The 24113-nt window shown below is 38.1% G+C and overlaps 1 protein-coding gene and 1 pseudogene across 3 annotated transcripts in view; both read left to right on the top strand.

The window, feature by feature from the left end:
• The window catches only part of CTNNA3 (catenin alpha 3), a 1976430-nt gene that overhangs the window by 33312 nt on the left and 1919005 nt on the right, over positions 1-24113 (top strand). The window lies entirely within an intron of this gene.
• LOC139180304 (small ribosomal subunit protein uS2B-like) lies at positions 16136-20765 on the top strand (annotated as a pseudogene).

Below are 24113 nucleotides of genomic sequence, written 5' to 3'. Positions count from 1 at the left end.
GGCCAATCAGACTCTCTCAGAGTCCCTGTTCTTTCCATTATACAATTGTATTTTTATGAGCATCCTACACAGCACACAGCCAACAAAGGTCCATCTAGTCAAAGCTATGGTTTTTCCAGTAGTCATGTATGGATGTGAAAGTTGGACTATACAGAAAGCTGAGTGCCGAAGAATTGATGCTTTTGAACTGTGGTGTTGGAGAAGACTCTTGAGAGTCCCTTGGACTGCAAGGAGATTAAACCAGTCCATCTTAAAGGAAATCAGTACTGAATATTCACTGGAAGGACTGATGCTGAAACTGAAACTCCAATACTTTGGCCTCCTAATGTGAAGAACTGACTCATTGGAAAAGACCCTGATGCTGAGAAAGACTGAAGGCAAGAGGAGAAGGGAATGACAGAGGATGAGATGGTTGGATGGCATCACCGACTCTATAGACATGAGTTTGAGTAAGCTCTGGGAGTTGGTGATGGACAGGGAGGCCTGGCATGCTGCAGTCCAGGGGGTTGCAAAGAGTCGGACAGGACTGAGCAACTGAAGTGAATTGAACTCAGCACTGCACAGTACATATGGCAACCAATTATAAGTAATCAGAGTGTGGAAATTTAAACTTAGCTGCTTTTTGTGCTTTTGTACTTCATTTAAAAGGAATAGAATTGGTAACAACTGCAGAGTTCGAGAGGCTTAGCCACCATTCAAGATTCTTGAATTTAATTCTATACTGATTGGAGAATAACCCTAGCTGTACATTTGTGACAACATATGTAAGGGGCTTAGTTCAGAATGGCCAAAAATTTACTGATTTATGGGCAGCAAAACCCTGATGAAAATTTAGTTGTTTAATTACAGGCATATTGAAAAGTGATGTAAATAATTCTCATGAAAATTATTCCTTTGCAAATGACTGTATTTTTGCATGTATGTGTGCTCAGTCGTGTCTGACTGAGTCTCCGTGGACCTGACTGAGTCTCTGTGGACTGTAGCTTACCAGGCTCCTCTGTTCATGGGATTTCCAAGGTTAAAGAATACTGGAGTGGGTTGCCATTTCCTCCTCCAGGGGCTCTTCCCAGGGATGGAACCTGTGTCTCTTGCATCTCCTGCATTGGTAGGCAGATTCTTTACTACTGAGCCACTTGGGAAGCCACCAACTGTGCTTTTGCAGTCTAAGCAATTAGTGGTGGATTGCTTTTTGATCATTATATTGCTTCAGTTCAGTTCAGTTCAGTTCAGTAACTCAGTCGTGTCCGACTCTTTGCGACCCCATGAATCGCAGCACACCAGGCCTCCCTGTCCATCACCATCTCCTGGAGTTCACTCAAACTCACGTCCATCGAGTCAGTGATGCCATCCAGCCATCTCATCCTCTGTCGTCCCCTTTTCCTCCTGCCCCCAGTGCCTCCCAGAATCAGAGTCTTTTCCAATGAGTCAACTCTTCGCATGAAGTGCCCAAAGTAGTGGAGTTTCAGCTTTAGTGTCATTCCTTCCAAAGAAATCCCAGGGCTGATCTTCAGAATGGACGGGGTGGATCTCCTTGCAGTCCAAGGGACTCTCAAGAGTCTTCTCCAACACCACAGTTCAAAAGCATAAATTCTTCGGTGCTCAGCCCTCTTCACAGTCCAACTCTTGCATCCATACATGACTACTGGAAAAACCATAGCCTTGACTAGACGGACCTTTGTTGGCAAAGTAATGTCTCTGCTTTTCAATATGCCTATTATATTGCTTATATGTATATATTTTAAAGAAGACTGGAGATATATCCTAGTAGGGACTAGAACAATTTATTGGTAGGATTTTCCTACCTAATCAGTCCTCTAATGCCATGTCAACTAAGAAACAAAGTCAAGAATGATGGAAATCCTCTTTTCTTGAAGGGTATGATGCTAGTATGATATTCAGTCTTGAGTTCTCAATAGTAGCACCTACTGATTTTGAAACAGCAGGGATCTATTTCTACTAAAGACATCTTAGTATACTTTTAAGTGCAATTAAATATCAAAAGGGCAGAATAAATTTATTAAGGATGAAATCTTCACCCAGCTTATTTATAAGAATTGAATTGCCTTATAAAACTCTTTGGACTGGCTCTCTATATAGAATTGATGTTACTGGGGTTTCCAAGTGGGATTTTTTAAAAATTATTTTTAAAAATTTATTTTTAATTGGAGAATAATTTCTTTAAAATTTTGTGTTGGCTTCTGCCATACAACAGTGTGAATCAGTTATAAGTATACTCATCTCCCTGCCCTCTTGAGTCTCTCCCCAACCCCCTACCCAGTCCTATCCTCCAGGTTGTTACTCCAAGTGGTTTTTATAAAGGCAACTGATATTATGAACAGAGGTCATAAAAATAACTTTATGAATTATATAAAAATACAGCTATGACTCACAGAGCAGTTTTCTTTTAACTTTAAGGAATTATAACTTTAACACTGTCCTGGTTCTTTGTAAAAGAATGCTGTCTCTTTCTAATTCTGATTTCTCTTTGGGGCTATTCAATTATAAGGGAAAATCAAGTGTTGACCTTAGGCAGCTTATATAAGCTTATGAATTAAATATACAAATCTTTTTTCTAAAATCATGTTTTGGGATTGCTAAATAACAATATATAACTAAGAATTCAATCCCCCATGCCCATAACTAGATTCCTTTGCTCTCATTTCCGTGTTTCTGTCAAATGTTTCCTGTTCACCCAGTATGTTGGAAAGTACTTACAATTCATGACAATGCCTAACAGAGTGCTTAATTTTTTAGTAGGTACTTGATACATGATAGTTCTCTTTTTATTATGAAAACAATGTAGTAATGTTATAAAAAGTTTTAAGAAATAGAAAAAACCCTGACCCACTCAAGCCTTTTTAGCATCTCTGCTTTATCTTTCCCCTTACACTTACATAGGTTTTTCATAATTTTAATTGTGTGTGTGACAATTTTTCTGCTTTTGTTTTATTGAGATAAATTCATATAACATAAAATTCCCAATTTTAACCATTAAAGTACATGTCAGGGGCTTCCAGTACATTCATTACGTGAAACCATCACCATTATCTATTGGGCTAGCCAAAAAGTTCGTTTGGGTTTTTCCACAATATCTTACTATAGAACATTTTCATCATCCTAGGAAGAAACCCTGTACCCATTAAGCAATCACTCCTACTCTTTCACTCTTTCTGTTTCCTGGCAATTAATCTGTTTCTGTCCCTATCAGTTCAGTTCAGTTGAGTCGCTCAGTCGTGTCTAACTCTTTGTGACCCCATGGACTGCAGCACGCCAGGCTTCCCTGTCCACCACCAACTCCAGGAGCTTACTCAAACTCATGTCTATAGAGTCGGTGATGCCATCCAACCATCTCATCCTCTGTCATTCCCTTCTCCTCCTGCCTTCAGTCTTTCTCAGCCTCAGGGTTTTTTTCCAATGAGTCAGTTCTTCACATCAGGTGGCCCAAGTATTGGAGTTTTAGTTTCAGCATCAGTCCTTCCAGTGAGTATTCAGGACTGATTTCCTTTAGGATGGGCTGGTTGGATCTCCTTGCAGTCCAAGGGACTCTCAAGAGTCTTCTCCAACACCACAGTTCAAAAGCATCAATTCTTCGGCACTCAGCTTTCTGTATAGTCCAACTCTCACATCCATACATGACTACTGGAAAAACCATAACTTTGATTGGATGGACCTTTGTTGGCAAAGTAATGTCTTTGCTTTTTGATATGCTGTTAGGGTTGGTCATAACTTTTCTTCCAAGGAGCAAGCATCTTTTAATTTCATGGCTGCAGTCACCGTCTGTAGTGATTTTGGAGCCCCCCGCCAAATTAAATTCTGTCACTGTTTCCCCATCTATTTGCCATGAAGTGATGGAACCGGCTGCCATGATCTTAGATCTTTCCCTATAGGTTTGCCTATTCTGTACATTGTGTATAAATGGAATCATATGGTATGTGGATTTTTGTGTCCAGCTTTTTTCACTTATCGTACCATTTTCAAGGTTATATGTGACTATACCATACATCACTATTTTTTAATTTTTGTGTGTGTTTTGACAGTAATTTTCTGTGTTGCCTTTAAAAGATTGTGACAAAATATGCATAACACAAAATATGCCATTTTAACTATTTTTAAGTGTACAATTCAGGATTCAGGGACACTGAATGCAATTACAGTGTTGTACCAACCACTATCCATTTCCAGAACCTTCTCATCATCCTGAATGGAAATTCTGTGCTTCTTAAACAATAACTCCTGATTCCTCCCTCTCCTCCTCAGCTCTTGGTCATCTCTCTTAGGTAGAATCATACAGTATTTATCTTTTTGTGTCTGACATATTTTACTTAATGTAATATGCTTTTGAACTGTGATGTTGGAGAAGACTCTTGAGAGTCCCTTGGACTGCAAGGAGATCCAACCAGTCCATCCTAAAGGAGATCAGTCCTGTGTGTTCATTGGAAGGACTGATGCTGAAACTCCAATACTTTGGCTACCTGATGTGAAGAGCTGACTCACTTGAAAAGACCCTGATGCTGGGAAAGATTGAGGGCAGGAGGAGAAGGGGACGACAGAGGATGAGATGGCTAGATGGCATCACCGACTCAATGGACATGAGTTTGGGTAAGCTCTGGGAGTTGGTGATGGACAGGGAAGCCTGGCGTGCTGCGGTTCATGGGGTCACAAAGAGTTGGACACGACTGAGTGACTGAACTGAACTGAATTGAATATTTCCAAGGTTTATCCATGTTGTATCATGTATCATAATTTCCCTTCATTTTTGGCAGAATAATATTCCATTGTGTGTATGTAGTACTGCATTTTGTTTATCCATTTTGTCTAATGATGGATACTTGTGTTGTTTCTGTTGTTTTTTGCGAATAATGCTGCTGTCAACAGTGGTGTACAAGTATCACTTCATTTCTTTCTCAGGTTGAATGATAATTGCATTGTATAGGTATACTGCATTTTGTTTATCTAATCATCATTGAGTTGTTTCTACTTTTTGGCTATGCTTATGAATAATTCTGCTATCACATTTGTGTACAAGAATTTGAACATCTGTTTGCAGTTCTCTTGAGTAGATACCTGGGAGTGGAATTGTGGGGTCATAGGGTAATTTTATGTTTAACTCTTTGAGGAACTGTCAAACTGTTTTGCAGTGGCTGCATCATTTTACACTTTACCTTTTATACATTATACTGTCATCAGTAATGTATGGGGGTTCCAATTTTTCTACATACTAGCCAACACTTATTTTCCATTTTAAAAACTATTGTATCTTAATAGATGTAAAGTGGTACTTCACTATAAATTAGATTTATATTTCCAAGAGTTGACTCATTGGAAAAGACTGATGCTGGGAGGGATTGGGGGCAGGAGGAGAAGGGGATGACAGAAGATGAGATGGCTGGATGGCATCACTGACTCTATGGACGTGAGTCTGGGTGAACTCCGGGAGTTGGTGATGGACAGGGAGGCCTGGCGTGCTGCAATTCATGGGGTTGCAAAGAGCTGGACACGACTGAGCGACTGAACTGAACTGAACTGAATGACTAATGATGTTGAACTCTTTCTAATGTGTTTATAGGCTATTAGTATATCTCCTTTGAAAAAAGTCTTTGCAAATCCTTTGCCTATTTTTTAAAATCAAGATTTAATTGATTTATAATATTGTGTAGGTTTAAATATACAGTGTTTTGATTTGATGCACCTGTATATTGCAATATGATTACCATTACAGCATTAGGTAACACCTGTATCATGTCACATAATTATTATTTCATTTTTTGTGGGAAGAATAATTAAGATCTAGTCCCTTTGAAATCTATAATACAGTGTGTTTCCTACAATCACTGTGTTGTACAGCAGGTCTTTAGGACTTATTTATTGTCTAGCGGCAAGTTTGTTCCCTTAAATAACATCTCCCCAGTTTCCCTACCCCTTAGCCCCTGGTAACCACCATTTTACTATTTTTATGAGTACAGCTTTAAAAATATTCCACATATTGGTGACATCATACAGTATTTGTTTTTCTTTGTCTGAGAAAGATATTACTTAACATAATGCCCTCAAGGTCCATCTGTGTAGTCACAAATTCCTTTGCCTTTTTTTGATCTAGATTTTTGTGGTTTTTTTTTTTTTTTTTGGCTGTTGATTGACATAAGTTAAAACTATATCATATTGTCTATTTCTGTCACTGTGGTTATTATTTTAATGGTTACTTGATAGTCTGAGTAGATGTATTATATTTCATTTTCTTATTCTTTCTTCTCTCAATCTTCCAATTAAACATCACTTCCAGACTGTACTTTCTTATTTTATCATGTTTCTATTTTGCACATATAGTCACTCTCAAATTTGAGATATGTTCATACACCATGTTTCAAAGGGTCCTCTATAGAACACTTGTGCCAGGATTACCCAGGTCAGTTGTATATGTGTGTGTGTGTGTGTGTGTGTGTGCATGTGCAGGGAGGGGGAATGTTGAAAATTCACATTTCTGGGCCTTGCTTTAAGCCTTTTATTCTAGACTGTGTGGGGACATAACTTGTCTTTATTTTTATTTTATTTTTTTGTGGGGACATTACTTGTCTTTAAAAACAATGGTATATATTATTTGGAAAAATACTTTGTATTTTTAATAAAGCTTCTTTTTACCATTTATCCTATCTTAAAGATATTTCCATGCTGATGGTTAGCCAGCTATGTCATCACTTTCATGTCCCTATTGTAGGGCATTTAGATTATTTGTAATTATTCATGGTTACAAACCGTGTTGCTTGCTTCCTTGTAGTACCTGTGTCTTTAAATACTTGACAGGTTATTTCTTTGGGAAAAATCCCTAGATATGCAATTTCTGATTAAAAGTATGTATTTTAAAAAGGATGTTAGTACTTGTTGCCAAATTGTCCTTTAGAGTTGTTTTCCCAATTTGCATACACACTGGAAGTATCTTGGTATCTGTTTCTCTGCACTCTTGACTTTCTTATGTCCAGTCTGATTATTCTCTTATATTTTGATAATAAGCAATAAATAGTTTCTCCTTGTTTTGATTAATTGACTGTTATGTGAATTATCCCTTTTGTGATAGGTAAAACCATATTATTTTCTTCTGTTAGATTATTCACTTTTTCAGGATCAGATGTGTTTTTGAATCTTTTATTTCTTCATATTTGTCCTTATTGGATGCTTGTCTTGGGTAAGCACTCAATAAATTTTTATCTGTTTGATTTGAATTCCCAGAAACAGAAGATTTTTCAACTTTCACTTCCAGAATTCAGAATGTATTATATGATTGTTAATGTTTCAGTCCCAACGACACACTGATTTTGACCATAGTCATAGTCCATCTTCACACAGTTCTTAAGTTCATTATTTTTTTAAAAAAAAAGGACAATTAATTTGAATTAATTAAAATGTAGAATTAATATTTGAACACAGGTTAGTTCAGTTCAGTTCAGTCGCTCAGTCGTGTCTGACTCTTTGCGACCCCATGAATCGCAGCACGCCAGGCCTCCCTGTCCATCACCAACTCCTGGAGTTCACTCGGACTTATGTCCATCGAGTCAGTGATGCCATCCAGCCATCTCATCCTCTGTCATCCCCTTCTCCTCCTGCCCCCAATCCCTCCCAGCGTCAGAGTCTTTTCCAATGAGTCAACTCTTCCCATGAGGTGGCCAAGGTACTGGAGTTTCAGCTTTAGCATCATTCCTTCCAAAGAAATCCCAGGGCTGATCTCCTTCAGAATGGACTGGTTGGATCTCCTTGCAGTCCAAGGGACTGTCAAGAGTCTTCTCCAACACCACCGTTCAAAAGCATCAATTCTTCGGCGCTCAGCCTTCTTCACAGTCCAACTCTCACATCCATACATGACCACAGGAATTTTAATTGGCCAGAAAAAGAGAAAGGGAAAGAGTTATTTAATAAGGCTCAAGTCTATAAGTGGGTTTTACATAGTTGATAGAAGGAACTGACACTGCTTCTGGATGAGTTTGAGCTGGACATAATAAAAACTATCCCAGTGTGTTTTTATTTTGTTATGAGACAAATAAATTCCCTGGTGGAGGGTAAGTGTTTTCTGAAAATCTGTCTCCTTTTTAAAGGTCCAGTTGCAGCCTTTTAATGGAAAGGGAAACTTTGAAGGGTAAGGACTGTGGTTTCTTCTTTTGTATTGTTTAAAGTGCAGCATCAAATTTAGGTTCTGGCCACCAGGAAGCTCCCCCAAATGTTCACTTATAAGTGTTACTAAAACGTCAGTGGCAATGTAATGGGATGGAGAAAATGGTGTTTTCCTGAATGTCTCTCAGGAAGAAAAGTAAATATGACAGGAAGCACTAAAAAACTTGGAATGATGGGGGCGCTAATAATGGGATATTTGTGGCCAACATGCTCCAACAGTGAAAGATGTTGCTAAACTGTTACCTATGGAAGGTGTGTTCAGTTAGATACTTTCCAATCTTCCTTTGCTGAGTGTTGAGTCAGTTTAGTTCAATTGCTCAGTTGTGTCCAACTCTTTGTGACCCCATGGACGGCAGCAAACCAGACATGCCTGTCGATCACCAACTCCTAGAGCTTGCTCAAACTCATGTTCATTGAGTCGGTGATGCCATCCAACCATCTTATCCTCTGTTATCCCCTTCTTCTCCGTCCTTCAGTCTTTCCCAGCATCAGGGTCTTTTCCAATGAATTAGTTTGGCATCACATGGCCAAAGTATCAGAGCTTCAGCTTCAGCATGAGTCCTTCCAATGAATGTTCAGGACTGATTTCCTTTAGGATGGACTGGTTTGATCTCCTTGCTGTCCAAGGGACTCTCAAGAGGCTTTTCCAACACCACTGTTCAAAAGCATTGATTCTTCAGCACTCAGTCTTCTTTATAGTCCAACTCTCACATCTATACATGACTCTGGAAAAACCATAGCTTTGACTAGACAGACCTTTGTCAGTAAAGTAATATCTCTGCTTCTTAGTATGCTGCCTAGGTTGGTCATAGCTTTTCTCCCAAGGAGCAAGTGTCTTTTAATTTCATGGCTGCAGTTACCATCTGCAGTAATTCTGGAGCCCAAGAAAATAAATTCTGTCACTGTTTCCACTGTTTCCCCATCTATTTGCCATGAAGTGATGGGATTGGATGCCATGATCTTCGTTTTTGTGAATGTTGAGTTTTAAGCCAGCTTTTTCACTCTCCTCTTTCACCTTCATCAAGAAACTTTTTGGGTCCTCTTCACGTTCTTCCATAAGGGTGATGTCATTTGCATATCTGAAGTTATTGATATTTCTCCTGGCAATCTTGATTCCAGCTTGTGCTTTACCAAGCCTGGCATTTTTCATGATGCACTCTGCACATAAGTTAAATAAGCAAGGTGACAGTATACAGCCTTGACATACTCCTTTTCCAATTTGGAACCATGTTGTTGTTCCTTGTCTGGTTCAAACTGTGCTTCTTAACCTGCATATAGATTTCTCAGGAGGCAGGTAAGGTGGTCTGGTATTCCTGTCTCTTTAAGAATTTTCCATAGTGTTGTGATCCACACAGTCAAAGGATTTAGCATAGTCAATGGAGCAAAAGTAGATATTTTTCTGGAACTCTCTTGCTTTTTCTGTGATCCAATGGATGTTGGCAATTTGATCTCTGGTTCCTCTGCCTTTTCTAAAACCAGCTGAAACATCTGGAAGTTCACGGTTCACATACTGTTGAAGCCTAGCTTGGAGAAGCTGAGTAGGAAGCACAAATTTAGGACAAGAACTGAATTGTTTTGAGCAATAGAAGAGAATACATAAGTCCTCCTTGTGGCCCTTCTCCAAGCCGAGGACAGCTTCTTCCCTAAATGTTGAATCAACGCACTGAAATGGGATGTGGGTATGATCTAGGAATGGAGAGTAAGTTGAGAGTGAGTGAATGATAGAGAATTCCACTGTAGATATCTATTGTATTTAAAATGCCTTGGACACATTCAAATAGATTTATCATGATTTGAGCTGGTACTCTTTCAGGAAAAATAAAATCTTTTGAGCTGAAAGTATAGTAGCAACTTTTCAAAGAAAATTTTTATGGGCTATTTTATTTTTTAATCTGAACTTTTCTAAAACAGAACTTTACTGATTTTTAAATTAAAATTTTATTTTTGCTGTATTTATTTATTTATCTGTTTGGCTGTACTAGGTTTTATTTGCAACATGTAGGATCGTCTATCTTCATTGCAGCATACGGGGTTTTTGTTTGTTTGTTTGTTTTTTAATTTGCAGCTTTCAGGATCCTTTTAGTTGTGGCATGTGGTTTATGGGGTCACAAAGAGTTGGACACGACTGAGCAACTGAACTGAACTGTGAACTCTTAGTTGCATCATGTGAGATCTAGTTCCCTCACCAGGGATTGAACCTCAGTCCCTGCATTGAGAGAATGGAGTCTTAGCCACTTAGCTGGTAGTCTTGGACCACCAGCGAAGTCCCTAAATTAAAAATTTAAATAAATGTATGTAATACAAGTACATGGGTAATTCATTACAATTCCTGTACATTATTATATTTTCATTTCGAGCAAGTACCTATATCACATACCTAGCCATTTACATTTTTTGGCTATGTAATGGGCAACACAGGACTGTGAACCTGCTATTTTTCCTATGTCTCCCATAAACACTGTTCCAAGTTTGGTATGTTTGCTCTCTGATCATTTAGGAGCTGGACTTGTTTGCTTAACTGTATAATTTTAATGAAGTCTTGAGAGGAAGAGAAGATAAGGGTGTGCTCAATTTGCCATCTTTAACCTATTAATCTTTTCTTGATAAGTTATAGTGCACAGTTTTAATAGTCAGGTCTTATAGAGTTATATGGACAAATAAAAAATAATGAGAAACTAATATGTTGTGTGAGAGATTGTAAATTGGAAGATATTTTATCTAATTTCATACACTGTTAGAATATCTCCGTTATAAAACCGCTGCCCATTTTTGTATTTTTGGCTCATTATTTGTAAATAATGTAGTAAGAAATAAGGCCATTCTATCACTGATGGGCTCTGAAATGAAAGGTTATGTCTTTTTTTAAACCCTAAAGCACAGTGCATTTTTAATTAGAAGTTATATCATTAGTAAGTGCTTAGAACACAAAGTGACTTCTTAGTTTGGGTGAAATTAGTAATGCAAAGTTTTTACTCATCAAAAGATAAAGTCAACAATAGTTGTAAAAATTATGATTTTTGAGATTTTATGACACTTTCTTTTCTAAAACTGTGTACCATTCAGATATACGTGTAAAGTTTTACTTAGAAATTTTTGAAAATTTCTCTAGAACTACTGATAACATGTGTGAAGTCAGAGTGGGACTGTCACTCCAAGAGAGAGGGGAGAGTAGATGAAGAGACAGGTGGGTTGGGGAAACCAATCAAATTAAATACTGAAAGGTTTTGCTGAACCAAGAAGATGCCGGGATTCTTGGCCTCTGGAGAAGAATTCAATCTGGGGCCAGAGATGAGGCTTGATTGCTCAGAGCTCTTGTGTAATAGTTTTATTAAAGTATAAAAGGGATAGAGAAAGCTTCTGACATAGACATCAGAAGGGGGCAGAAAGAGTACCCCCTCACTAGTATTAGCAATAAAGTTATACACTCTTAATTAGTTATTCAGTTCAGTTCAGTCGCTCAGTCATGTCCAACTCTGTGACCCCATGAAAAGCAGCACGCCAGGCCTCCCTGTCCATCACCAACTCCCAGAGTCCACCCAAACCCATGTCCATTGATGGGTGATGCCATCCAACCATCTTATCCTCTGTTGTCTCCTTCTCCTCCTGCTCTCAACCTTTCCCAACATTAGGGTCTTTTCAAATGAGTCAGCTCTTCGCATCAGGTGGCCAAAGAATTGGAGTTTCAGCTTCAGCATCAGTCCTTCCAATGAACACGCAGGACTGATCTCCTTTAGGATGGACTGGTTGGATCTCCTCGCAGTCCAAGGGACTCTAACAGTTCAAAAGCATCAATTCTTCAGCGGTCAGCTTTCTTTATAGTTCAACTCTCACATCCATACGTGACCACTGGAACCATAGCCTTGACTAGATGGACCTTTGTTGACAAAGTAATGTCTCTGCTTTTTAATATGCTGTGTAGGTTGGTCATAACTTTCCTTCCAAGGAGTAAGTGTCTTTTAATTTCATGGCTGCAATCACCATCTGCAGTGATTTTGGAGTCCAGAAAAATAGTTATTAAGTGAATCAAAAAAATGTCCGGAAGTTGTAAAGACCTTACTAGACCCACTCCCATAATTTACATTTTAAGATAACAAGATTAGCCAGAATGTTTTTTTTTTTTTTTTCCCAGAAACTGTCCTCAAGCAGGATACATTATTGTTATATAATCCTAAGGAATGTAGAGGAAAAAAAGTTTGTCCTTTCCTCCTACTTGAGAATTCCAGACCCCTCTGTCCTTGGGGACCCCCAGAGTTCTAATCAACCTGCTTAGTAATTGACTCTCTCAATACATTTGGGAGTTTAGCATTGAAGATTTTTTGGCCATTGGGTTTATACATAAGAAATGTAATATTTTCCTTTTAAAAGTTTTCTTCCTTTTGTAAAATGTCAGGAGCAAGAATCTTAAAAGGACATGGACATTGTGAAAGTTGTCTTGCTGATTTTTGTTTTTGCTTTTATTATTATTATTTTTTTTACTGAAGTGAAAAAGACAAAAGAAAAATTACTCACTTTATTATTATTATTATTTTTTTGCTGTGTTAGGTCTTCGTTGCTTGACAGGCTCTAGTTGTGATGAGTGAGGGCACTCTTGGTTGCAGTGCGTGGGCTTCTCACTTCTTTTAATGTGAGCATGGGCTCTAGAGCACAGGCTCAATAGTTGTGCATGGGCTCAGTTGCTCCGCGGCATGTGGGATCTTCCTGGACCAGGGATCAAACCCGTGTCTCCTGCATTGGCAGTCAGATTCTTTACCACTGAGCCACCAAGAAAGCCCCCAAATTAGCCATTTTAAAGTGAACAATTCAGTAGCATTTAGTACTCTCACAGTGTTGTGCAACCATCACCACTTTCTAGTTCTAAAACATTTTTATCATCCCCAAAGATTGCCCAGTCTTAATATGGACACTTTTTCTAGAACATAAACTGGTACACTGGCTTCAAAATTTGTTCTTAATATATCAGCCACCATGGAAATAAGCCAAATTATTATATTCTGACCATGCAATTCCTTTAGAGCTTCACTTTATACAGTTTATAGTTTTCTTATCAGAAAATCTCAAAAGGATATTAATGTCCTTCCTTCCTACCATGTTCTTTGAATCCAGTCATGTAGAAATTAAATCAGAACATAGTATTCAAAAACCTAGAATAATATTTTATTTACTGTTTTTGTTTTAGGATATTTAGAAGTGTACTGCTATAGGACTTTGAAAATGCAGGCTGCCGAGTAGGCAAGTCTCATAAAGAATGGTTCATTTAGCAAATAAGTTAATAGATCTGTAAATGTTTTAGCTTTTTTACCAGCATGTATGCTCTCATTTGTCATATGCTGTAAGATGATCATCATTGTCATTCTGTGATGGAGATTCTCCTTTGAACAGGGCTTAAAGTGGGTAGAATTTTATGGAGAATAATTTCTGGTACCATTGTGGGGGGTGGAAGAGAAGGGAATAGGGAAAGGGTCAGAGAATGCTTTTATCTTTTTGTTTTCTCCTAAAACTCTATTTTTAAAAATTGGATATCTTGCCTTCAAATTTCTGCTTTTCTTATTATCTAGCTGTTTATTTTGTAAATGAGATTTAGAAATGAATAAGGAAGATTGAAAGGAAGAAACGTTCTCTCTGGAAAGCAGACTCTCACCAGCTTTGGTTAGTCATGGGTAGCAGTTAAGCCAAATTTGTTGTTTTATTCTATCAATCAAATATACAGCTAGTCTCTTTTTCCTGTTTTAGTGTGGAATAAAATACCACACAACTAATGTATACCTGATAAATCTATGTAACTATGGAGATTTATAAAAAAGCACAAAGTTTAATTATATTAATTATGGATAGTAAATTAAATAGAAAACAATAAGCAAAGTAGTATAATAAATAAAATAAATTACATTTTAATTAAATTATATATATAAATATATATGTATATGTAATAATTATAGTAATTATTTAAAACAGTGTTTCTTTAAGTGTGGGTCCCAGACCAGCAGCATTGGCATCACCTAGGAACTTGTCAGAACTACAGTATCTATTGATTCAGAAATTCTAGGGGTGGGATCCAGCAAGCCCTGTTTTAATAAGCCCTCATGGTGGTTCTTTATTTATTTTTAAACTGTGTTTTAAAAACATTATTTATTTGGCTGTGCCAGGTCATAGTTGCAGCATGCAAGATCTTTAGCTGTGGCATGTAAACTCTTAGTTGTGGCCTGTGGGATCTAGTTCCCTGATCAAGAATTAAACCTGGACTCCCTGTATTAGGAGCATGGAGTCTTAACCACTGGACCACTGGGTGGTTCTAATACAGGACTCACATTAAAATTTGGATAGTGGAGAACTATCCTACTACACCATGCAATGCAGGAGACCTGGAATCCATCCCTGGGTTGGGAAGATCCCCTGGAGAAGGGAAAGGCTTCCCACTCCAGTATTCAGGCCTGGAGAATTCTATGGACTGTATAGTCCATGGGGTTGCAAAGAGTCAGACAGGACTGAGCGACTTTCACTTTCACTTTTACCCTATTATTCACTGATAGAGTGCCCTCCAGTGTTTTTGCCAAAACTGCATTGACAAATTACTGGCCTTGGCCTAGAAATCCCGATGTAAAGATGAAAATAAAATAATTTTTTTTGTCTTCTAAAATTGTCCTCCCTCTATATTTCTTTAAGGGTTTTTTCTTACACATACTTTTACAATATGATCTATACAATTTGAAACTTTGGTCTTTTTTAGACTTACATTATGGAATAAAAGTACTTTGTAAAAGTCATTAAATAGTATGTTGTAAACATACTATTTAAAGACTGCTTAAAAGCTTAAAAGTTCATAATTTCATTCTCTTTATTTTCCACATTTGTACTATGGAAGGTTATCTTTTTAGAAGTTGACATGAGGGAGCAGTTCCTTGCTTACAATATTATTTTGTATATACTTACCAATATCTTCTCATATTGTCAAAAAGGCATAGATAATTTGGTGAAACTGTAAAGCAGGCAGTTGCTGGTGCTTAAAAATGTTAATTTGTTACAATTTTGTGTTTTCCATTTCATGTCTTCTCCTTTTGAGACCTCCTTTTAGGCTTGTATACTTCCTGTCTCCTCAGTTTACTGACCCTTTTGCTGCTCAGTGCCTTTGGATTTGTTTCTTCCATTAAATATTTTCACAGTCTTCCTCAGGTTCTATCTTAAAACCCTTAAAGGCAGGAATTTGGAGACTATGATAAGTAATTGAAAAGGTACTTGACCTACTTGCCTTGGATCTCAGCATAAAGGTGCTCTCTTACTTAAGCATAGGGGTTGATGGAGGACCTGTGGAACCAGACAAACCACCTCTCCATTTATTAGTCTTCTGTCTTAGAAAATAAATACCTTTGAGCTTAGACTAGCTCATCTAACAAACTAATAATCTAACAGTATCTAATTGATAAATGTGAGCATTACATTACACTTAAATTAGAATTTATAGATACGAGCATTACATTATATATAAAGTGCTAGGATAATGTCTGACAAATTCTCAGTAACTATTAGATATTACTATTAGAAGCACTATTAGTGTTTGTTTAACTCTAGAGCCATCTTTGTACAGTTGCTGAGATTCTTGGTTTTAGCTCTTCATTTTTGTGACTAATAATGCTTAAGTTATTTACATTTTATGTTAATGGAAAACTGGCTCTACTTTTTCCTACAATCATATTTAACCTTTAAAATTTAAATTTTTATGGAAAAGGTGTTTTAAGAAGGCATTATCTCAGATTCCTATTTTCTTCTTCTTTTTAAAAACTCAAACTTATAAAAAATTCTCTCAGAGGAAGTTATCTTTGGTAAAGTAAGTTTATTTTTATTGTCATTATAATATTACAGCTTTCCTAGAAATTTGCAGGGAAAAGCATATATTAGTATACTATTAATTATAAGCTTATTTAATTTTTTTTTGTAATCTGTGAATGTGCTTAGTTCTTAGGTATCATAACTTAAAATACTAACTGAAAAATAAAGGGAGCATGATTAAGCTTTATTCTTATATTGTATAATTTTGGGGATTTTGGACATATGTTTATTGACTCCAAGAAAGCTGTTTAGCATGAGTTACTCACTTAAGTGATTATATTTATATTTATCTGTTCTCTCCATGTGCTGAGTGAGCAGTGTGCAATACTTAGGCCTATTACATTTATTCATTTACTTATCGACCTTTTATTGAGTGAATATTATGTGTTAGATATCATGCTTGGTCCTAGGTGGATAAGCATGGGTAAGATATGATAGAGTTCATTTCTTTTGTGCAGAAATATGTGAATGCATAATTTTGATGCAATATGCTAAGTTCTATAGTAGAGGTATATAGAAAGAAGTATGTGGTTGGTACATTTAACTTGGCATTTAACTTAGTTGGGGAACAAGGATTGATGGTTGTATATGAGGTCAAGCAATTAGGTAAGACTTATCAAAGAAAATGTTTGTCTGAACTGAGCCAAGTTCAGAGTGTCCCAGGCTGGTATATCTGAGGCAACAGAGAGCAGAGTATAAAAGGAGCACTGTTATCATTTGTAGATGACATAGGAATCAACCAAGAAATGTAAAACTAAGGAAAGTTCTGTGAGATTGCCAGATATGAAATCGGTCAGTCAGTCAGTTAAGTAGCTCAGTCCAGTCCAACTCTTTGCAACCTATGGACTGCAGCACGCCAGATTTGCCTGTCCATCACCAACTCCCAGAGCTTTCTCAAACTCCTGTCCATCGAGTCGGTGATGCCATCCAACTGTCTCATCCTCTGTTGTCCCCTTCTCCTCCTGCCTTTGATCCTTCCCAGCATCAGGGTCTTTTCTAATGAGTCAGTCCTTGGCATCAGGAGGCCAGAATATTGGAGCTTCAGCTTCAGCATCAACCCTTCCAGTGAATATTCAGGATTAATTTCCTTTAGGATTGAGTGGTTTGATTTCCTTGCAGTCCAAGGGACTCTCAAGAGTCTTCTCCAATGCCACAGTTCAAAAGCATCAATTCTTTGGCGCTCAGTCTTCTTTACAGTCCAACTCTCATATCCATATATGACTACTGGAAAACAGATGTTAATACATATTAAAAAGCCTTAATATTACGTATTTCCACAGCTTTAAAAAATATTTACCTATTTATTTGTGTGTGTCAGATCTTAGTTGCGCCACAGGGGATGTTTCTTGTGGCCTTTGGGCTCTCTAGTTGTGCCATGCTGGCTTATTTGCTTTGCAGCTTGTGGGATCTTAGTTCTTTGACCAGGTATTGGACCTGCGTACTCTCCTTTGGAAGGCAGACTCTTAATCCCCCGACTACCAGGGAAATCCCAATTTTGTGCCTTTTGATAGTGATTTCACTATCTAAAATGACTCCCACATATGTATAGTGTTCAAGCGCTCTCTAGTGTTCTTAAGTGCAAGGAGCCTGTGATGTATTTTATGGAGAAGATATTTGTGTTACATAAGCTTTTTCAGATATGAGTTATAGGGCTACTGGTCAAGAATTCAAATGGATTTCATTCTGCAAATGAAGGAGGAGAATGTCCTCAAATTCCTTGCCGTAGGAGCCAACTTAGGTGGCACCAACCTTGACTTCTACATGGAACAGTACATCTACAAAAATGATGGCATCTAAATCATAAATCTGAAGAGAGCCTGGGAGAAGATTCTTTTGGCAGCTTGTTCACTGTTGCCACTGAAAACCTAGCTGATGTTGGTGTCATATCTTCTAGGAACGCTGGCCAGTGAGCTTTGTTGAAGTTTGCTGCTGCCACTGCTATTGTTGGCTGCTTCACTCCTGGAGCCTTCACTAACCAGATACATGCAGTGTTCTGGGAGACATGATTTCTGGTGTTTACTGATCCCAGGGCTGACCACCAGCCTCTCACAGAAGCCTGTGTTAACCTGCCTAACATTGCTCTGTGTAACAGATTCTCCACTGTGATATGTGGATATTGCCATCCCCTGCAACAACAAGGGAGCTCACTTAGTGGGTTGAATGCAGTGGATGCTCACCTGGGAAGTTCTGCCCATGCGTGGAACACCCACGGGAAGTCATGCCTCATCTCTGCTTCTACAGATATCCTGAAGAGATTGAAAAGGAGGAGCAGGCAGCAGCTGAGAAGGTGTGACTGAGGAGGAATTTCAGGGTACATGGACTACTTCCACTCCAGAGTTCACTTCTCCTCAACCTGAGGTATTGGACTGGTCGCAAGGTGTGCCGGTGCCTCCTGTGCCTGTTCAGCAGTTCCCCACTGAAGAGTGGAGTGCTCAGCCTGCCGCAGCACGCTGGTCTGCTGCTCACACTGCTCAGGCCACGGAATGGGTAGAAACAGCCACTGAGCGCTCTTAAACTGTTCTTCCCCAAACTCTTAAAATGGAAATTGGGTTGACAGAAGATAAACAGTTGTAAAAAAAAGAGAATATATTAAGTAAGATGCTTTTAACAGGAGCACACATAAAACAAGAAGTAAATATTGATTGTAGTGGAAATATTGTGACCACAGACTCACGGTAACTGTATTTCTCCTAGGAGCAATGGTTCAGTAGTCACTAGTTCAGTGTTTATGGTGACTTTATAGCATAATTAGTGCCAGTCAACTGTATATGTATGTCCAGCATCTAGTCAAAAAAATAAAAAAACATACGAGGAGATTTAGTAAAAATAATTCACTATTAGGAAATGGCTAAATTGTTGTTGGAGGGCTGAAAATCAGGAAACCAGAGGGAATACAGGCACAGCTATCACCCTTGGGAGAACAAAGGCAAGAAGAGGCATTCTTAAAACCTTCAGGCTGGTCCAGTGGAGCCAGGCTCAGCTGTCTGAGGAAAGAGTACTGTTGGGATGAAGGATACAGACAGGACATTTCTGGGACAAAGGAGCTGAACCTGGAACAGCTGTTGCTGATTCAAGGAATGAAGAACCATTGCTGGGCTGAGCTGTATGAACAGCAAGGAAATAGGAAAAAGCAATTTCCACCTACTCTCTTGCCTTTGAGTGTCCTTGGAAGAAGCTAACAGAAAACCAGCTGGTGAAGGAGGGCGTGCTGAGTTCCAGCTCCAGTATCACAAAGCAATAGTAGATTTGGAGCTGAGAGTACTAAAATTTTGGGTTTGTTGGTTACAGTAAGTAACGCTATCTACAGTAACACTATATACAGTAACACTTACTACAGTAAGTATTACTACAAGAGTTTTTGTTGCAGTGTTTTTCTTTTTAATTAATTAATTTATTTTTGGACCGATCAACCAGTATGTGGGATCTTAGTTCCATGACCAGCAATCAAACCTGTGCCCCCTGTATTGAAAGCATGGAGTCTCAGCCGCTGGACTGACAAGGAAGTCTCCTGTTGCAGTGTTTTTTATTGTAGGGGAATTGAAGACAAGCAGAGTGTCTATCACTATGAAAGTGTTGTTCAGTCGCTCAGTCTGTCTGACTCTTTGGAACCCCATGGACTGCGGCAGGTCAGGCTTTCCTGTTCTTTACCATAGGGTATGGGGAAATGGACAGTCTTAAAGATTGGTTGGAGGGTGTTTTGAAGGAAGCTTGCTGGAGAAAGAAGAGCATGGTTTGTTCTTGTTCTAGAGACTGGCAAGTATTCTGGGTATCTATATGCTTTTACCACTGAAAGATAACCAATCAGAAAAGAAAAATTTCTTCTCCTCAGTATATTTATATGCTTTTATTTTGGAATTGGTATTTGGAAAGACAGGAAAATTGGGAGAAAGAAAAGTCTCTTGTCCTTAGAGTATATTAGACAGGCAGATATTACTATTTAAAAGCAATATAATAAATTAATATTTTTATTAGGTGGGTACATAGTTAAATGACTCACATAGAGACGTTAGACCCATTGTCTTATCAAGTATTATGTGCCCTGAGAGATAAAAAGTTTGAAAATAAATTGTAGTTGGAGTACAAATGATATAATTTTATAAAAATAGAATATGACTAATATGTATTACTTATGTTAATGGAAACCTCACTTGAGCACTAGCAGACCACAATGTACTGTATATTTAGAAACTTTCCCAAACCACACTACAGGAGAATTTTTAATTGCTAAAAAGAGATTTATTGCATTTGGATACAAGTTTGACCATAGTGGAAGTAGCTGTTTTATGCTAGAACAGGAGCAGCCTTGGAATTGGTGATTTATAGCATAAATCCTGGAAAAGTTATCAGGTTACCTCTTTAAATGGGGTATGGGAAGAAAGAAGCTAAAAACTGGAGTGTTGGCCAAACTTCTGTAGCAGCTTCCCAAACATCTAGTCCTTTCAAGAGAATGCTGGGAAAGGGAAAGCCCTGATTTGTAGTGTTTGACAGTTTTTGTGCTGTGAATACTCCTAACCATGGCCATTTAAAAATTACTTGCATGAAGTCAGTAAATGCAGAATTGGGATTAGATGCTGGCAGTCAGTTCTCTCACCTGTAACTTCATCTTACCCCACAATAGGTGAGATGCCACATGCAAATCACCAGCAATTGGCTCTTATTTCCATTTGGCCTTGTAGTGATCTGATTCAAAAGTATCATTCCAAGGACCTGCTTTCTTGATTTCAAGTGGCTTAAAACATAAACCAAGTATCAGCTATACCAGAAACTTCTGGTTAGCCTAGCCCCTGATTCCCATCATGCCTGTGGAAGATAGTTCCTGGCAGGCCATTAACACCCTCACATTGTCAGTGTCACACCACACATCTTTCACTGTCTGCAGTGGGGCTTCTCCAATACCACAGAGGAGAGGGGGAACCCATTCCAAGCCTTGACTTGGATTCTCCCTGAAAGCAAAAGCCTGAGATAAAGACTTGTGTCTAGGTAGTTTATTTAGGTGGTAGCACCAGGGAGCAGGGATGAGAGACTGGGCAGGATGAGGAAAAGAGAAAAAAATCTTATAAACTTGCATTGTCAGAGTCACTACTGAGTCCAACTGTGACTTGATACAATCCACAACCTTCTGAGAATTGTGTAAAATGCCCCTTAGAATTCTCTACATGGGAGTCAACTGGAGGGAGCGGTTCTTCACCCTCACTGGTTGTGTCTTAATCCTGGACACTCAGTCCTGGGAACGTCTATGGATATGCACATACTGAGTGGGTTCCCCCTGTCCTCTCTGGTATTGGAGAAGCCCCACTGCAGACAGTGAGAGATGTGAGGTGTGACACTGACAATGTGAGGGTGTTATGGCCTGCCAGTAACTATCTTCCAGAGGTGTGATGGGAATCAGGGGTGAGGCTAACCAGAAGTTTCTCATATAGCTGATACTTGATTTATAATATTTTAAAAGGTGGATGAAACATTTATTCACAGTGAAGCTACTATTTAGGATCATGAGATTAAATTGCTTATCAGAGTACTGAAAAAATGTTGGGAGAAAATGTAGTTTTTTTCTCCCTTCTCTTTCCTTTTCCTCAAGTAAAACTCTGGGTTATACAGTGTTTCTGTGTCGTAATAAACCCATAGAAGGGATTTTGATCAAGTTCATAAACACTGAATGTAAATGAGCAAATACATTCATTTATCTAATGAATACTTAAAATTAGTTTTTTTGCATAATTTCTGAGACATAAATTCCTAGTTTGCACATGGTAAGTGTTAATATTCCTGTATTTGACAATCTGAATTCTGAAAATAAAACATTAGACTCTTATGTTTGTATTACTGAAAGGAGTAGCCCACCCAAACAAGGATCATTCATATCTAGGTGCCATATAGTAAAGGTTCTTCTTATTCAGCTGACTATAGGCAAAAAGATACCTATTCCTAAGAATATGTGTATGAAAAGGGTTCTTACAGCTCAGGACATGATAAGTATTTGCACTGATTACTTGAGAAGAGCTAAACCTATATTATGTGAAGAATGCCTACCCCAAACTTTTTTACCTGTATAGATTGTAATGTTTGCAATCTACAGCCTTAATCAGGTCCTGTTTCCAGATGAATCTACCTTGTAGCTAGAAGCCAGAATTTTAGTCCCATATCTGGTGTGCCTGTGTGAAGCCTGAGCAATTTTGTGTCCATTGAATCATAGCCTTCCATCTAACTTTCCACCATGTTCATTTAATCTAGGTGACTGGGTTTCTGCCCAGAGTGCTTGACTGTGGCTCTAACTTATGCCTCAGGTTGGGTGTTTTTTGTTGAACCACCTGAAATAAGGCATTACCACTACCTAACATAGAGTGACATTGCTGGGTGGAGATTCCTGCTGCAGTTTCCCACTCTCTAGATTGTTGGTTCTTAGATATTGTATATTGTAACTGGTCCTAATTAAATACAAGTTAACTGTATTTCATTAGGCCACCAAGCTACTTCGATTGGGCTCAGCTCTTTATTGTTGCTTGGTTCTTTCTCTTGTATTTGCTCACTGCTAAAATTGAAATAGAGCCTACCTAAAATGCAATATGAACTGTATACCATTTACTACATAGTTAAAATGATTAAAAAGTTACTATTTACTTGAAAACTTTATGTTGTTAAAATTTATATTTCAACACCTGTATTATAAAATGAAGTCTCATATTATTTTAGGTACCTAGACTACAGTAGCTTAAATTCCTACTGCCTTAGTGCCAGAAATCAGCCCCTGAATGTGTTTCTGGGTTACTTTTGAGTCATGCCCAGAGCTCTCTCAGCTGTGTTTAGGAAGAGGTCCATCATGTTTTCCTGTTTCAGATGCCTTGCCATGCTGCTGCACTGCTGCTTTTGCTCTTGTTTTCCAGGTTGATATTCCATCTAATTCAAGAAATAGACCCTTTCCTTAATTTTCTATAGGATAGCATTTTAACTAAAGTTTATAGAAAGAGGCAGGAAAAAGAAAAGATAGCACATCATAATTATGACAGTAACTGTGGCTATGCTCAGAATCCCGTGGCCATGAAAATGATTTTGATTTTTTTCAAAGCTGCAAGAGCAAGTTGTTTCTAGAACTATCAATACAAAATGCTTTGGTGTTATAATATAGTCAAGGGACTGATACGGTAGTTAATTAATAAAAGAAATGTCACCCAGGATGTCTGTGCTGGGAGTTTTCATTAACAAGCTGTAAAAGAAATAACAAAGTAATCAATGAACTAAAGCAGACATGATTGACTGTAATTACTGTGCTCATTAAGGTTATTGACTAACAGCAAGATGAGCTGTCAGAGTTGAGGCATGGCACTCTGAGAAAATTAATCAGAACATTCATTTTAGCCCTTCTGTTTTCACCAAGGCAGTGAAGTTAATGTGTCAGTTTTAGTAGTTCAGAAATAGTTAAATCAAGATTTAAAATTTTAGCATCCACATATTCTGACTAGCATCTAAATACCATATTTGGGTTTACACAAAGTGAAACAGAGGGAGAGGGAGAAATTAAGTGGTAAGTATATAAAGACAGCAAGCAAGACAACTATAGTTTGTATCAGGGTAATAGCTGTAAACATGGAGAAGCAATGGGTTTGAAGGATATTTGAGAAATAAAATTAATAGCATATCATTTTATCATGATGCTGACATCTTTCATTTCTGTATCAAGGCAAATATAACAGGAAATTTTCTTGGTTACCTCCTCCTTCTAGAGCTATTTCTTCTTCATTTAAAAGCCAATAGCTATTGATACTTTATCTTGTATAGTTAATTTTCATATGCCATGCTGTTAAGGACATTGCCATTGCCCCTGGCTTTTATTCCAGTGGTGAAAACAGAAAAAGGAAACATATAAATAAATATGCAAGGTTGTGATAAGTGACTAGGGGCAGTGAGATAAGGTAATCAGGTAATACCTCTCTGAGGGATTATATCAAAGATGAGAATGAGCCAGGCATGTAAATAGCTGGGAGAAAATGATTTCAGGCAAAAGAATAGCAAGTGCAATGGCCCTAAAGGAATAAGCTTGGATGTTTTCTGAACAGAAAGTGTACTTGAAGTCAGTGAACTAGGGGAAACAGTGCTGTGAGTCCAGTGGGAGAGGTCGACAGGAGCCAGATCATGAAGGG

Source organism: Bos indicus, chromosome 28 (genome assembly GCF_029378745.1).
Source record: "Bos indicus isolate NIAB-ARS_2022 breed Sahiwal x Tharparkar chromosome 28, NIAB-ARS_B.indTharparkar_mat_pri_1.0, whole genome shotgun sequence".
NCBI lineage: Eukaryota > Metazoa > Chordata > Mammalia > Artiodactyla > Bovidae > Bos > Bos indicus.
This window is presented reverse-complemented; position numbering and strand designations above follow the sequence as displayed.